Below are 13,492 nucleotides of genomic sequence, written 5' to 3' on the forward strand. Positions count from 1 at the left end.
AAGGTAACATGCGTAAAAATAAAAGACACAAAGCTAAAATGGTTGCATGGCTCAGGCTAACTTAGCAAAGACTGGAATGACCCTAGGGACCATGTTATAACACTGATGTATGTTGTATATGTATGTATTAACTTTTTTTTCAATCTTACTAGTGAAAAAAAGAAATAGGGGGAGGTGTCTATGGCATAAAAAAAATGTGCTGCTTACCCCAGTCCTTAGTAGAACCTTTTGTAGTTTGTTTAGTGAGTGGTAAAAGCCTAGGCTTATCACTAGCAGAACATCAGCAGCAACCAACCAATAATACTAGTGAAAAAAAAGAAATAGGGGGAGGTGTCTATGGCATAAAAAAAAATGTGTAAGGTTTTTTCTAGGCGTTCTATCGACCAGTACCGGGGCCAGCGGCGATGGCGGCACGGACAATTTGGAGGGAGCAGGAGATGCGGCATAGGCAGTTGCAGGAGCTGCAGGGAGTGAGCCAGCAGCAGTGGCGGGAGGTGGTAAGTTATATTCCTTACTTATTGACATTACACTCGCTGCAAGGGTATACACTGTACAGTTGAGACTTGGTAAGAAGTTGTTGTGAACAACTTTGAAGAAGACACCCTTTACTTAGCATTAGCAGCAGGAGTTGAGTAACCAATGGCCTCTTCTATCTGACTTCAACTCAGCTGTGAAAGTTTTATGGAGAAGACTAAAAGTCAGATGAGATGACCTTGATGGATGTGTTGAACGAGAAGGGAAAGAAGGGTGGCAGGAGGAAGGATGGGCGAGATCTAATATTTATCACTGGCAGAGATGGATTATGTGGGATGCATGCATAGGTGGCTGATAGGAATCAGATGCATGGTTGGTTGAAGGATGGGTGGAAGGTGAAAGAAAAGATGCCTACCTGGGTGGGTGAAACTGTTTGGGTGGAGGATAGCAAGAATCCTCAGTAGTGTTTGGGTCAAACTAAAGCCAAGGCAACCAAGGAAGGAAGGACGTATGGGTGTTGGTTTGGTAAAAAAAAAGAATAAATGTTTGTTGTTGGTGAAACAAACCAAGGTTTGTTGAGAGATTAAGAAGAACGATATACGTTTACTTTGAATGGATGGATGCCTGGATGGTATTCATAATAGATATCATAGATGGAGACTGTCACTGGATGAAGAGTCTTAGATTGAAGAGAATGTGAAAGAAACCGTGCAAGAGTAGCAAAGCCGAGGAGAATATAAGTTGCATTTTCAGGAATACTGCCTTGACTCACAGGCGTTTGCAAGCACAGCATGTATATTGTGTATGTATGTAGCTATCATCAAGCGCCTCAGAGGACAACTCCCTACCGATATTAATTTAGTTTCAACTGTGTCAGCCAGCCTGCTATCGGCTGGTTACACAATCAATCAAAACAAAGCACCTCATGTCGTCCCATATATAAGCAATGATCATTGGATCAGATATCATCTGCCTTTTTCTAGTAGTCAGGGCAGGGTGAAAGTGAAATTAAGTAGTTGCCCTTGATGTAACAGAGTATGGCCAGTGCCACCCATAATAGAAAAATACAAGCTTCCCCACCTGCAGACAGTAGTAAATAAAACTAACGTGAGTCTGTGTCATGACTCTAGTATGTTTGTCTTGGGCGTAGGGTGACTGAGCTGGCATGCCAGCTACAATGAAGTTACGTTAATTTGGCAAAACAAGAGAGAAGGAGAAGACTGGTGTACTGTGTACTTGAGTCCATACATAGTGCTAGTATAATGCCAGAAACTCCCACAAATGTTAGAGGCAGAGGAAGTGGGAGGATAGATACATTCCACAAATGTTAGGTACTGTGCTTGCTAGTGCTACTGTACCACTATGTGTTGAATTAATTTCTGTTATTGTTTTGCTACGAGTATTGGTTAATATTTTTTCTTCTTTCTTGATATAGATACTCCTTCCCAAGCAAAACCATCCAGGAAGGAGCTGCAGCCATGGCCCCGCACCGGAAGCCGGAGGCCATCTGCCAAGAATACTGGCGGCTGGTGGTTCTGGTAGAGGAGGAGGAGGCGGCAGCAGCTGCAACCTCCTCCAATGCCCCGGGCCCCTGCCAGGCCCCTCCAGTGTTACGGTACCACGGTCAGGCAGCCACCCTTCAATATCCAGCACTGCTGCCCCCCCCCTGTGGATGTAACTACAGGGCATATGTGTGCCGCATGCTCCACCGGAATGCGCATCTAGAGGAGGAGTTAGAGGAGGTGAAGAAGAGGCTAAAGGTCCTGGAGAAGGCAAACCGAAGTTCCCGCCAATAACTTGACCCTGTTGCATTGTCCCTCTTTTAATCCTTTCTTTTGGTGGGTGGGAATTGGGTGTTGCGTTGGGGTTTATAGACATTTTGGACATTGGTTGGACTTTATCATTTTGAACATTGGTTGGGGTTAGGGAGAGGGGTGGGTCGAGTGTTGTGGGATTTTTACATAGTTTATTTTTGTTAGGGTATTAAATTATATTTCTACTTAAACATAGCAATACCTTGTTAATGTTTTGTGGGGGGGGGGTTACTGTTTTACATCACAAACATGGTTTCCTTGCTGCTGCAGGGCCGCACCCAGTGTTGGATATAATAATCTGCCAATTTTTTAACAGACAAATGGATAGATGCAGTACGCCTCACTGAGTGACTTGTTCTACTAGTACTGTCAGTCTCTCCTCCTAGTCCATTATTATACCTCCCCAAACTTATTATCTTACCTATGATTGATGTTTAAGTTAGGCACAGCGATGGCTGCATGGCGACAATGGTTTGGTTTTCCAAGAGAATGGAGATGCCATGGTTGTGGTGGTAAGAGTAGATACCGGTAGTAGCATTTGCAAAAAAAGAAAATGAGACAGTCAGTCGCCTGAGACTCTGGGAGGAGTAGAAGAACGAAGGAACAAAAACATAATGGTGGTGGGGATATCCTAGTACAAGAAGTTACAAACTGTAGTTGTGTCGAGTTACTCGACAAGGCCTACACTCGACACAAGCGTAACCTTTAGTGCTTTGTGTAGTAGGATGACAAATCCAATCGATGCTGGCAATTAATGATGATGGATTAGGTTCCTTTGGTAAAAAAGTTACCTCGCAAATATACTGATAATGGGTGGGCAAGCAGAAGAAAATCCTCGCCCTGTCTTGAATTTAAATTAGTGTTGCTTTTGCCACATCCGCCCCAGCAAGCGTCTGATGAATTATTGGTATACATTTAATTTAGGCACACCTCAATAAATCACACAGCCCGTGGGATGAAGGTTAGGGTTTGATAAATGGTTGGGAAGGGGGATTTGGGGAAAGGTTTGACCAAAAAAAACAGTACGCATGGGCAAACAACAAAACACAATCTTTGTAGATGACCATATCCATAAATCTCGGAGAAAAAGGAAATGCATGCATGATGATGATAACTTGATGGTTAATGATAAGTAGTACTTACTAACTACTACTAGACAATTAGACAATACAGGGCAGCAGTACATTAATATTATGCAATTTGCCTTGCCTGTCTGCACTCAGAGAGACCCGGATTACATACAGTTTGTGTTCTGTTGTACCGGGCTTACTTTTAAAGATAGCAAAGAAAATTTAAAAATAGCTGTAGGCAGAGAGTAAACATAATAATAACAACAACACACAGTAGTAATGATTGGAGACAACAAATTAATCAAATTATTTAAAAGATGATGAAAGTTGATACTGTTACTGTATGTTATCCTGGTCAAGATGGGGAGTTGCATCTCAGCATTCCTCTTGGTCCTCCCTTCCATGGATGCTCCTTCCATCAATCTTGGGTGACGAGTGCCACTGCCTGCCTGGCAGATGTAGATTCATTGGTAAAGTAAGTGTGAGTTGTTTTTCCCAGTATAGCACAGGGTAAGGGTCGACCTGTAATTGTAGATAGAAAAACAAAAAGAGATATTGAAAAATAAAGTAGAAAAAAAATGCATAAATTACGGTGGAGTGCAACAAGAACACTTTAAGAGGCGGCATGGATACATCATGTCTACTCTAGTCTGTTTCCAGCATTAATCTACAACGACAACAGGACAGAGCAGGCCCATGGCACCCTTCCCTTGACCCATCCTCCATTTAGCGTACATTTTTTGATAGTCAGACAAAGCACATATACAACAACATAGCATTTTACAAATTAAGTGACTAAATCAATGCACCACTGTCAGTCATACTACTACACTCAACTCCACCACTACACAGACATGTAGGTCTGCTGTGGTTGTTGTTGACTTGTTTACCTTTTATGCCACTCATAAAATGCCCTGACTTATTCCATTAATCATCTCCGATCCTACTGAGTGACTGCGAAAATATTATGTCACTGTGATCATCAGGGTGTTGTCCAACTCAGTGTGTAGTGTACAGATTGAGTCACCTTTCCATATTCAAAATGCAATGGATTGGCCTGCAGTAGAAGTACAAGTTTGTTATTAAAAAACAAGAAGGGAGAAATTTCCTTGAGTTACTTTTAGTGTGTAAATTAGATAATAGTGCACAATGAATTAACTTCATGCACAACAAACAACAACAACACAAATCACTCAGTCAGCATAAAATGCGTGGCATCATTCATTACCTGTTCCTAATCATCTTCAGTTAATGGGCAGTCTCTCCCGGCTCGGAAAGGAGGATAGCTATAGTAGTCATCATCATGTTCCACTTCTTTAGAAGGGACTCAATGAGGCAAGATTTTCTTTTTTCTTCTATTATTCTACATCCAATCATCATCTGGCTTGAGGGCAATGGATTTAGGGCAATTCAGGAGGATGGAGGAGTAGTACTCGGAGGAGAAGACTGAAATGCAGACAGCTGAAACTCATAGATGACAATAAAAAAACTAGAAGACGGTGGTGATGGATTTGATGTGATTCGAAGTTTCAAACCAGAAAGACAGACACACAAATAAAAGTAAATAAGAGAGGAAAACAGTGAGAAGTGCAAGCCTAATTGTCAGGGAAGTATAGCTCATCCTCAAACTCTGGGGGTTCAACCAGAAGTAGGTAATCATCATCTAACACACTACTTCCGTCACCTAAGACACTGTCCTCATCTTCCAGCGTTGATTCATGTATTGTGTAATTCAGTGGTATAAACTGCTGATTCATTTTGAGCATGGTTAACCTCTCCACGTTTTTGGGTGAGAGACTGGTTCTTCGCACTGTTACAATGGAACCAGCATCACTGAAAACACGTTCAGAAGAGACACTTGTGACAGGACAAGCCAGATAGTTTATCGCCAGCCTGCTGAGCACTGGCCATTGGCCCCTTTTCCCAGACCAATACCGCAATGGGTTTTGATCAATGTAGACCTCTGTTGGGTCATCCAGATAGCCCTGGACCATCCGCTCAATTTTCAGGGATGCTACTCTTTTTCGGCCTATTTTGTCTTTGCATCAGCACTGGACATCGCAAGTCCTTGCTGTAAATACCAATCCTTTGCGGTTTTTACTGGGGCTGATGATCAGGTTCTTGCTGTTGTCGATAGTGTTGGTTACAGCTGTGAGCCAAACGCACTGCCCTCAGGCTCTGAAGTTGAAAATGACGGTGGATGCCCTGCTGCAGTACTTGTTATGGGTTTGAGTAGCGTTCATTTAATTACCAGTCGTTCATTTTCCAATTTACTGGCTGCCTCAGCTATCCATGTTTTGTACCGGGCAAGATCCACTTCTGAAAAAGGAAGTAATGTCTTACTATTCAGTGCCGATTTTTACCGTGGATCCAGAATTGTGGCACAAATGTAATGTTCTTGTGACAAAATCTTAGTTTGCACCCTTGTATTTTCAGTTAAGCGACGGGATAAGCTCTCTGCCAACTCATATGCTTCTTTTTTTCCCTCCACACCTATATACGCATCAGACACCTCCTTCAGCTGTTGCTCTAGCATGTGCAAAAATGGGATAGCTTGGCCCATAGTTCAGTCCCTCCTTGCTGACTTCATGTGTGAAGACCTTGAAGGGAAGAACCATCTCTGTCAGGCATTTAACTAGGCACCATTGGTCCATCTGAAGGGTCATGCCTTTCACAGTAGCATCCCCTCTTTGCATGACATATTTATTGATTGGTCTGCACTGCTCAAACAGACGGTCAAGCATATAATAAGTTGAGTTCCAACGTGTTGTCACCTCCTGGATGAGTGCTTTGACTGGCATTCTATAATCAAGTTGAATGATCCTCAGCTGCTTCCGGGCTTTAAAAGAATAGCTGAAATTAGTGCATATTTATCGGCAGGTAGTCAGTAAGTTGCTGACTATGGCTTCTTTTTTCAGAAAGTCTTGAACTATAATGTTAATGCAGTGCGCAAAACACGGGACCCTGAAATCGCAACCAACCTTCATGGCCTTAAGTACATTACTGTCATTAGCCCTGGCAACAAAACCTATGTTAAGCCTCTGACTATGGCTTCTTTTTTCAGAAAGTCTTGAACTATAATTTTAATGCAGTGCGCCAAACACGGGACCCTGAAATATGAACCAACCTCCATGGCCTTAAGTACATTACTGCCATTATCCGTGGCAACAAAACCAATGTTAAGGTCTCTTGGGTGCAGCCATGCAAAGACCTTGCTGTTAAACTCTTCCAAAATGTTTGCAGCAGTATGATATTTCTCCATGGCGAACATGGCTACAGTTGCTTGTTTCCAAGTAGCATTAAAAATCTCACCTGTGTCAACAGCACCTACTTCAGATAGCTTTTCTCTAACCCCCACAAAAGAGACCCAGTGTGCAGTGATGCATATGTAATCAGTGGCTTGGCAACTGGTCCGCATGTCTGTTGTCAGGTTGATATTGTGAACAGCAGCACTCTGCTGCAAAGCTTGTCCAACCAATTCCAGCACATCGTGATGTAGCGCTGGAAAAGCAACTCTGGTGAAATAGGACTGGCTGGGAACCTTCCATTTAGGGCAGATGACTGACACAAATTCAAGGAAACCCACCCCTTCCACAAAAGAAAAAGGGAGAAGGTCCAGTGCTAACATTTTAGCCAGCTTCGCATTGTACAACCATGGCGTTGGGTGGTTGCGTTGGTACTGCCCCTCCGACCTAAGCGTGCTGTCAATGGTAGGCTGCATTATTTTCCTTTGTGGTGCAGCTGTCTTCTTGAACCCAGTTAGGCTCAACAACAACGCACTTTTTCTCATTGCAGTATTTGGTTGCCTTGGTGTCTCAGTCTGACTCTGACTATGACTCTTCTTACTACGGTGCCACTGAGATGATGCTGAGGATGTGGGCGATACCACTACTCTGCTGGGGACAGGGCTAGAAATGTCTCCCTCTTGTTTACCTTCCACAGTGATCATATCTGCTTCTACTTCTTCATCCCCACCTACAGCAATGGGTGCAGTTTTACTTTTTTGTAAGCGAAGTAGGTGAGCCTCTCACTGGATGATGTGGTGTTTTTTTAGATGACTTGTTTGGCCTCCGGTACCATAGTTTGTACCAAGATTACCCCGCACAACAGCTTGTTGACAAATTGAGCATACAGAAATGTTCTCCTCCTTACTGCTAACCAAAAAGAAGTCCCAAACTGGGGAGGAGAACTTTCTGGCATGGCTGGAGGTGCCACTTTCAATACCAGATGAGCTGAAGGGTGTGCCTTGAATTTGACTCTGTGCAGTTACAGGACCACTACCTACTGAGGTGGTGGTTGAGCTGGATGTAGGTCCCTAGCAGGCTTTTGCAAATGCAAATATGGAAGCTGGAGGTCGTGTTGGTGTTACCTGTGTTGGTGGGATCCGTGCTACATCCCTCGCAGCAATTTTTGATAGGGTAATAATGTTGGTCTCCATCTCCTCTGGCCCGGGAGTGATGTTCATGATGACTGGCTCGCCGTCATCATCATCCCCCTCTTTGACATATACCTCCATAACTCTAAGGCTTTCTGGAACCTTCCTTTTCACTAGCCTTGTCTTGTGGGGTGTATCACTCTCAGACTGAGCTGGTGGCTTCCAAGTGGCATCTCGATCATCAGAAGCGGGACTTGAAGAAGAAGTTGATGGACTAACCCTCCTTTTCCTTGCTGGTGGTCTGGAAGACAAGAGATCTTCTGAAACAGTGGATTGCTCCTCTTTGTCTGCAGGAAGTTAGATTTCTTGAAATGCCCCTACTGCAGGAGGAACAACTACTATTGTGGGCTGTTGTTGTGGCTGTTGTGGCGGCTGTTGTTGCGGCTTTTGTTGCGGCTGTTCTTACGGCTGCTGCTGCGGCTGTTCTTGTGGCCGCTGCTGTGGCTGTTGCTGCTGCCCACTTATCTGCTGAGTTCCCGCCTGCGTTGATTGTATACTTCTTTGCGATAATGACATTTCAACATCACTGCTCGTTAGTAGACTGGCTACCTCTGCGACACTCATGGGCATGGGCCTAGGTTGGTTGGGCTGGCCCACTGATGCGGAGGTGCTGCTCCCAACTTGGTCCCTGGACAACGCTGCTGCAGGTGTAATTTTTTGTTTCCCAAAAAACATCTGGGGCGGCACACCAGTCTTGGTAAGGGCCACTTCCTTTTTCTGTTCCTTCTTTTCACTGTCAACTTTCTTGGTACTGGAGGACCTGTTACCTTTCTTTGGGGCCATCTTCTTCAGATGTAGGTGCACAAGTTGCAGAGATGTCTGTGATCACACGTGGACGTGACATGGTGCACAGCAGGACTTCTGTCTGGCAGTACAACGGGTGATGATGACACTTCCTCCTTTGTCTTTTTGTGCACCTAAAAGCAAAGAAGTCAGGAGAAGAACATAAGTAAAATGTTGCATTTATTGTTGAGGTTCAATTACTACTAGTACAAACAAACAAATAAAATATATAACTTAGTGCAGCCATTTGTGAGACTCTGTCAACAGGGGCTTTAATGCTATACTGTGTACACTCTCAGGAAGGATAGGAAAGAAGAAGAACAACATTAAAAATAGAAATGTAATGGAAGTGGACAATGTTTGGCATTAAATTATTTGCTCATCACATCATTCAGGGAGCTGCAGCTGGCAAAGGGGATGGATGGAAGCAGTAAGCCAAGAGGAAAACCATGCAGGCCTATATGGCAAAAGCAGCACACTTATAACTCCCACCAGAAATGGCCACCAGCCACATGGACACTCACAAATCACAAGCAACAAGCAGGAGGGCTGGAAAACAATGTACTGACAAAAGGCCTATAATAGCCAGGCAAAGGATGCATGCTAAACCACACGGCTTTGCATTTGAATGCAATAAAATGCAAAAACGAAAATCCACAGGGCTAAACAAGGTCTTCAAGGTACACAACACATCACACCACACACAACAAAGGCATTTATTTAACATACACCCAAAAACTGGAATACCCCCAAAAATACACATTTTGCAATTCAATCCAATGCCATCCATGCCCTAAATGATGTTTGAAATAAATTCATACAACAAAGGAACAGTTGTTTCATAATTCACCCACCCACGACTAGCTCTGGGCCTACTGGCTAACCACAACAATTTAACAAAAAAATAATGATAAGTGCCAAAATTGTAGTTGCAGCAACTGCAATGCCCCAATCCAACAAGAACAACACCAACTTACTTGTAAAATCTCAAATCCAAAAGTCCTCAAATCCAATGATAATGATGCAGCAGACACAAAGAGTGATCCTTCCAGGTCAAAATCCAAATGAAAAATGAACAGATGGACATAGCACTGGGAGGAGCCTGCTGGACAGGAACAGGAAGTTGGAGCCTCTGTTGCACTTCCTCCCTCTCCCAAAATATTTTTTTTTTAAAAAAGGACACCTTCCACAAAAAAGGAGAGCCAAATGTCAATCTGAGGAGTTTTTTTCATCCAAATCCTCATTTTATAGAAGGTTTTATGCTGCTCGAGATATTCTTCTTCTCCAGATTGCAAATTTTGCGTGTTCAGGATCGCGAGCTTCACCAAACTGCCGCCGGATGTCCGATGGCGCATCCAAATGACGTGTTTGCAATCGCATGCTCTCTCTCGCGGTGTTGATAGCGCGGCGAATGAAGTGTTCGCGATCGCCCACACTCGCGGTGTCTGATGGCGCGGTGAATGACATGTTCGCCATCGCAAACTCTTGTGGGATCGCGTGGCCAGCTACCAACATCTCGCGGCGAACGCGAAGAGATAGAAAAACTCGTTGGCGAATGCAGGGTCCCGGTAAGTCTCTACCGTGCACGCGAGAACGCATTTTTAAAGTTCGAACAAGAAAATGATCGCGGCTTTCTCATCATTTTCGCGTTGTCCACAGAATCCGAAATTGCCTAAATTCTGGAAGTTCCGCGAGTGGAGCGGAATTTACCGCCCAGGCCTAATGAGAACATAACCTCTCCTGCCCCTTTATCCTTTAAGATGAGGAAATATGAATTTTGTGATCAGTTATGTCCCCTATCGTAGACCCCAACGGCTCCATGTGCATGCTACAAGTACATGTATGTTCCCTCCAGTTCCAGTTTTGAAGACGCAAATACATGTGCGTCCACCGTCAACATGTCCTCTTTCAGATCCGCCATGAATGGGTCAGATATTCCATTCCTAAGTATGAAAGGCCACCGACTTTATGTGGTTCACTTTCCACATTTTACAGATTCAGGCGAGTAGGCCCTGAATTCTGTCATCAAGCCTTTTCCTGTCTTCTGCCTCTGAAAGCTCCAGTCCGAGCCTGCATCTGTATCCATGAACTTTGTCCTACTCCCTGCGCGGCTAACGGTGCCTGATCCAGCCAGTTGCCTGCCAAAAAACTGTATTTCACCTTCAAGATTATCTGCTTCGCTCCTCATCCGATGCATTCCTGTCTAGTAGTTTAGGTAAACATTCCTCTAGCTACCGTGCAAAGGGCCAGGCCTCACTGTCCTCGTGCAAGTAATTCATAGCTCCGTTACCATGGAAGATTCCTGCCCCCTCGCATCCCACGTAGACACTTAGACGCCCATACACGCACTAACAGTCAGTATAGAATAGATTCTATCCTAGAGACCTTTCCTTTTGGATAACACAGTTCTTTAAACATAGGATATTAGATATGATTTGGGATTAGGTTGACATAACCCCCAGACTTCTGTCTCCACATGTAGAGCTAAATGTCAAGTCCCCTTCACCCTCTAGTTGCACGTCAATCACACGTCATGCGGCTGCGCACGCATCTCTGCCAAATATTTCTGCTGACATTGCAGGATTCTCTTATGGATCCACCCATTTGTGACATCATGTTTAATGACGTATTTTAGTTACACCCATGTTTACGCCTTTTTTGGTTACGTATGCATATTTTATCTCTCTTATCAGCTGTTACGCCTCCTGCATCTGTTACACTATAATGTAATTCTTATAAAAATGATTACCTGTCAATAATGTATGCCCTTCCTTCCTGAACTTTCGTGGTGATGGAATAGAAGCCTGTAATTCGAATTACATTCCTTTGTATAGGAATAAAGCCTTTTAAAACCTCTAATACCACGGATTCTGCCTCTTATATTTACTGAGTTATTCTTACTTGACTTTACCGCATAAAAAATAGTACCGGTAATGAAATATTTACCACATAAATTGGCGCCCGAATAGGGACACTTTCTCATCTCACGCGCCGGCGGTGCGTTGCAGGCCCGGTCTCCTGCCACAGCTGAACGGACAAAAACGCGTACCTGCAGGATTTCCTGTATCTCCCTCCGGCCAAGCGGGGGCAACTGAGGCTGCGATCAACACCCAGACGAGGCGGTGAGAAGTGCGAAGTATCCCGACCAGAGCCTAGCTGAGAGAGCAAGATCCGAGGTATACAGAGACCCACCAGGTTCCGAAGTTCCGAGTCCAGTCGAGTCGAGTCCAGTCCGGTCCAGTTTCAGTTCCGTTCCGAGGCCTTCCGTTCCGAGCTACCCGGTGAGTACCATTACCGGGGAGGCATTTAACGTGCACATAGTCTGTGCCGGTCAAGACGGGTTTGGGTACACAAATCCGGTCTGCACTGTTTCAGCAGTGTATCTGTACTGTTTAGCAGTATATATAGTATGTCTTGCATATAAATAAGTATTACCTAGTGTCAGTATTATGTCAGTAACTAGTTTTCTATTAGTTATCATTGTTCGTTAAAACTGTTAAATGTTAAATGTTTAAATACGTTCTATACATTGTGGTGTGAATGACCGTTCATTATTGTGTTTATTGTATTAAGTGTGTTCTAATAATAAGATCTAAAAATGCCGCTCTTTTCGAAACTAAGACAGATCAAAACCAGAAAAGGGGTACTCGAAGAAGCTGTTCCCATCCCACCAAGGGACACTCCAGGATACTTTATGTATCATAAGCATGGCCTAGATGCCGTATTATTTCTTGATTTATGGGTGGACTACACCAAGGATTTGCCAGAAAATCAGAGATGGCCCGCAGCAGGGACCTGGGATGCAGATTGCATCATGAGAGTAGAAGAAGAATTATGGAAAAAGAAAGCCAGACAGTCACAGAAAGATGCCATTGAATTATGGCGTAAAGAATCATATAGACGTACAGAAAAAGCGCTCAGACAGGAAGAGAAAGGTAGAGAGAATTCAAATAAAACCCGAGAAAATCTATTACTTGAGGAAGGTACTCGAGTAAACTCAGAACAAATAGATAGACAAAGAAACACTCTTATGAATGGTATGTATCCTCTTCTGGCCGAAGGGTTACCTAAAGCTATCCCGGAAATACCAAAAGACTTAACTCCTCCATTACTCCCGATAAAAGCGCATCCCAAAACACATCCCAAAACAGCAAAGGACGTTTTCCTTTCCTCCTATTTAGACGACGTAGCTCCCGAGTATGCTAATGCTATGCCACCCACACCGCTTGCCGATGGTGTTCAACACCAAGAGCATCCGTCTGTATCCCCGCAACTACAAACTCCTACACAAGTTCCCACGGGTCCATCCGTTTCTACAGTCTTTCCCACATCCACAATCTCTATCCTACGTCCAACGAATCCTTTCGTGCCTAGCGCCTCAGATGGTGCTACGGGAGGTACGACAGACATGTTTGCTACCCTGCCGAGAAATAAACAGACCCTTAGAGATTTAGCACTCCAACGTACCCCTCAATTAGCGACCTCCGACATGTTTAAAGAACAACTTGTGGATTGTAGATACGATCCAGTGCCAGGTAGACAGGACAAATTGCTCATATCATCACTACGTATACGACGAGCTACATTATATTTAATGACGATACCAGGAATGGTTGAACACCTAGACAATATATATCGCTTTGTCCAAACAGGGCGAGGTTCAGAAAGTATTAACGAAGCTATGGAATACCAGAAAGTGGATGTACAAAGACAACTACTACGTTTTTTCATAAATTGTGTAATTAGGAATCAAGACAGGCCCGGGGCAGATCATGATACCATGCAAAAACTTGTCAAATGGGGTCAGAACATATCAGAAGAGAAACATGATAGACAGGCGTGTATAATCGCCATGTGTCGAAAGATCCGCAAAGAAGTAGAACGAATACATAAAGAAAGACGAGAAACAGACAGAG

The sequence above is a fragment of the Triturus cristatus genome, chromosome 3_1, assembly GCF_964204655.1.
Source record: "Triturus cristatus chromosome 3_1, aTriCri1.1, whole genome shotgun sequence".
NCBI lineage: Eukaryota > Metazoa > Chordata > Amphibia > Caudata > Salamandridae > Triturus > Triturus cristatus.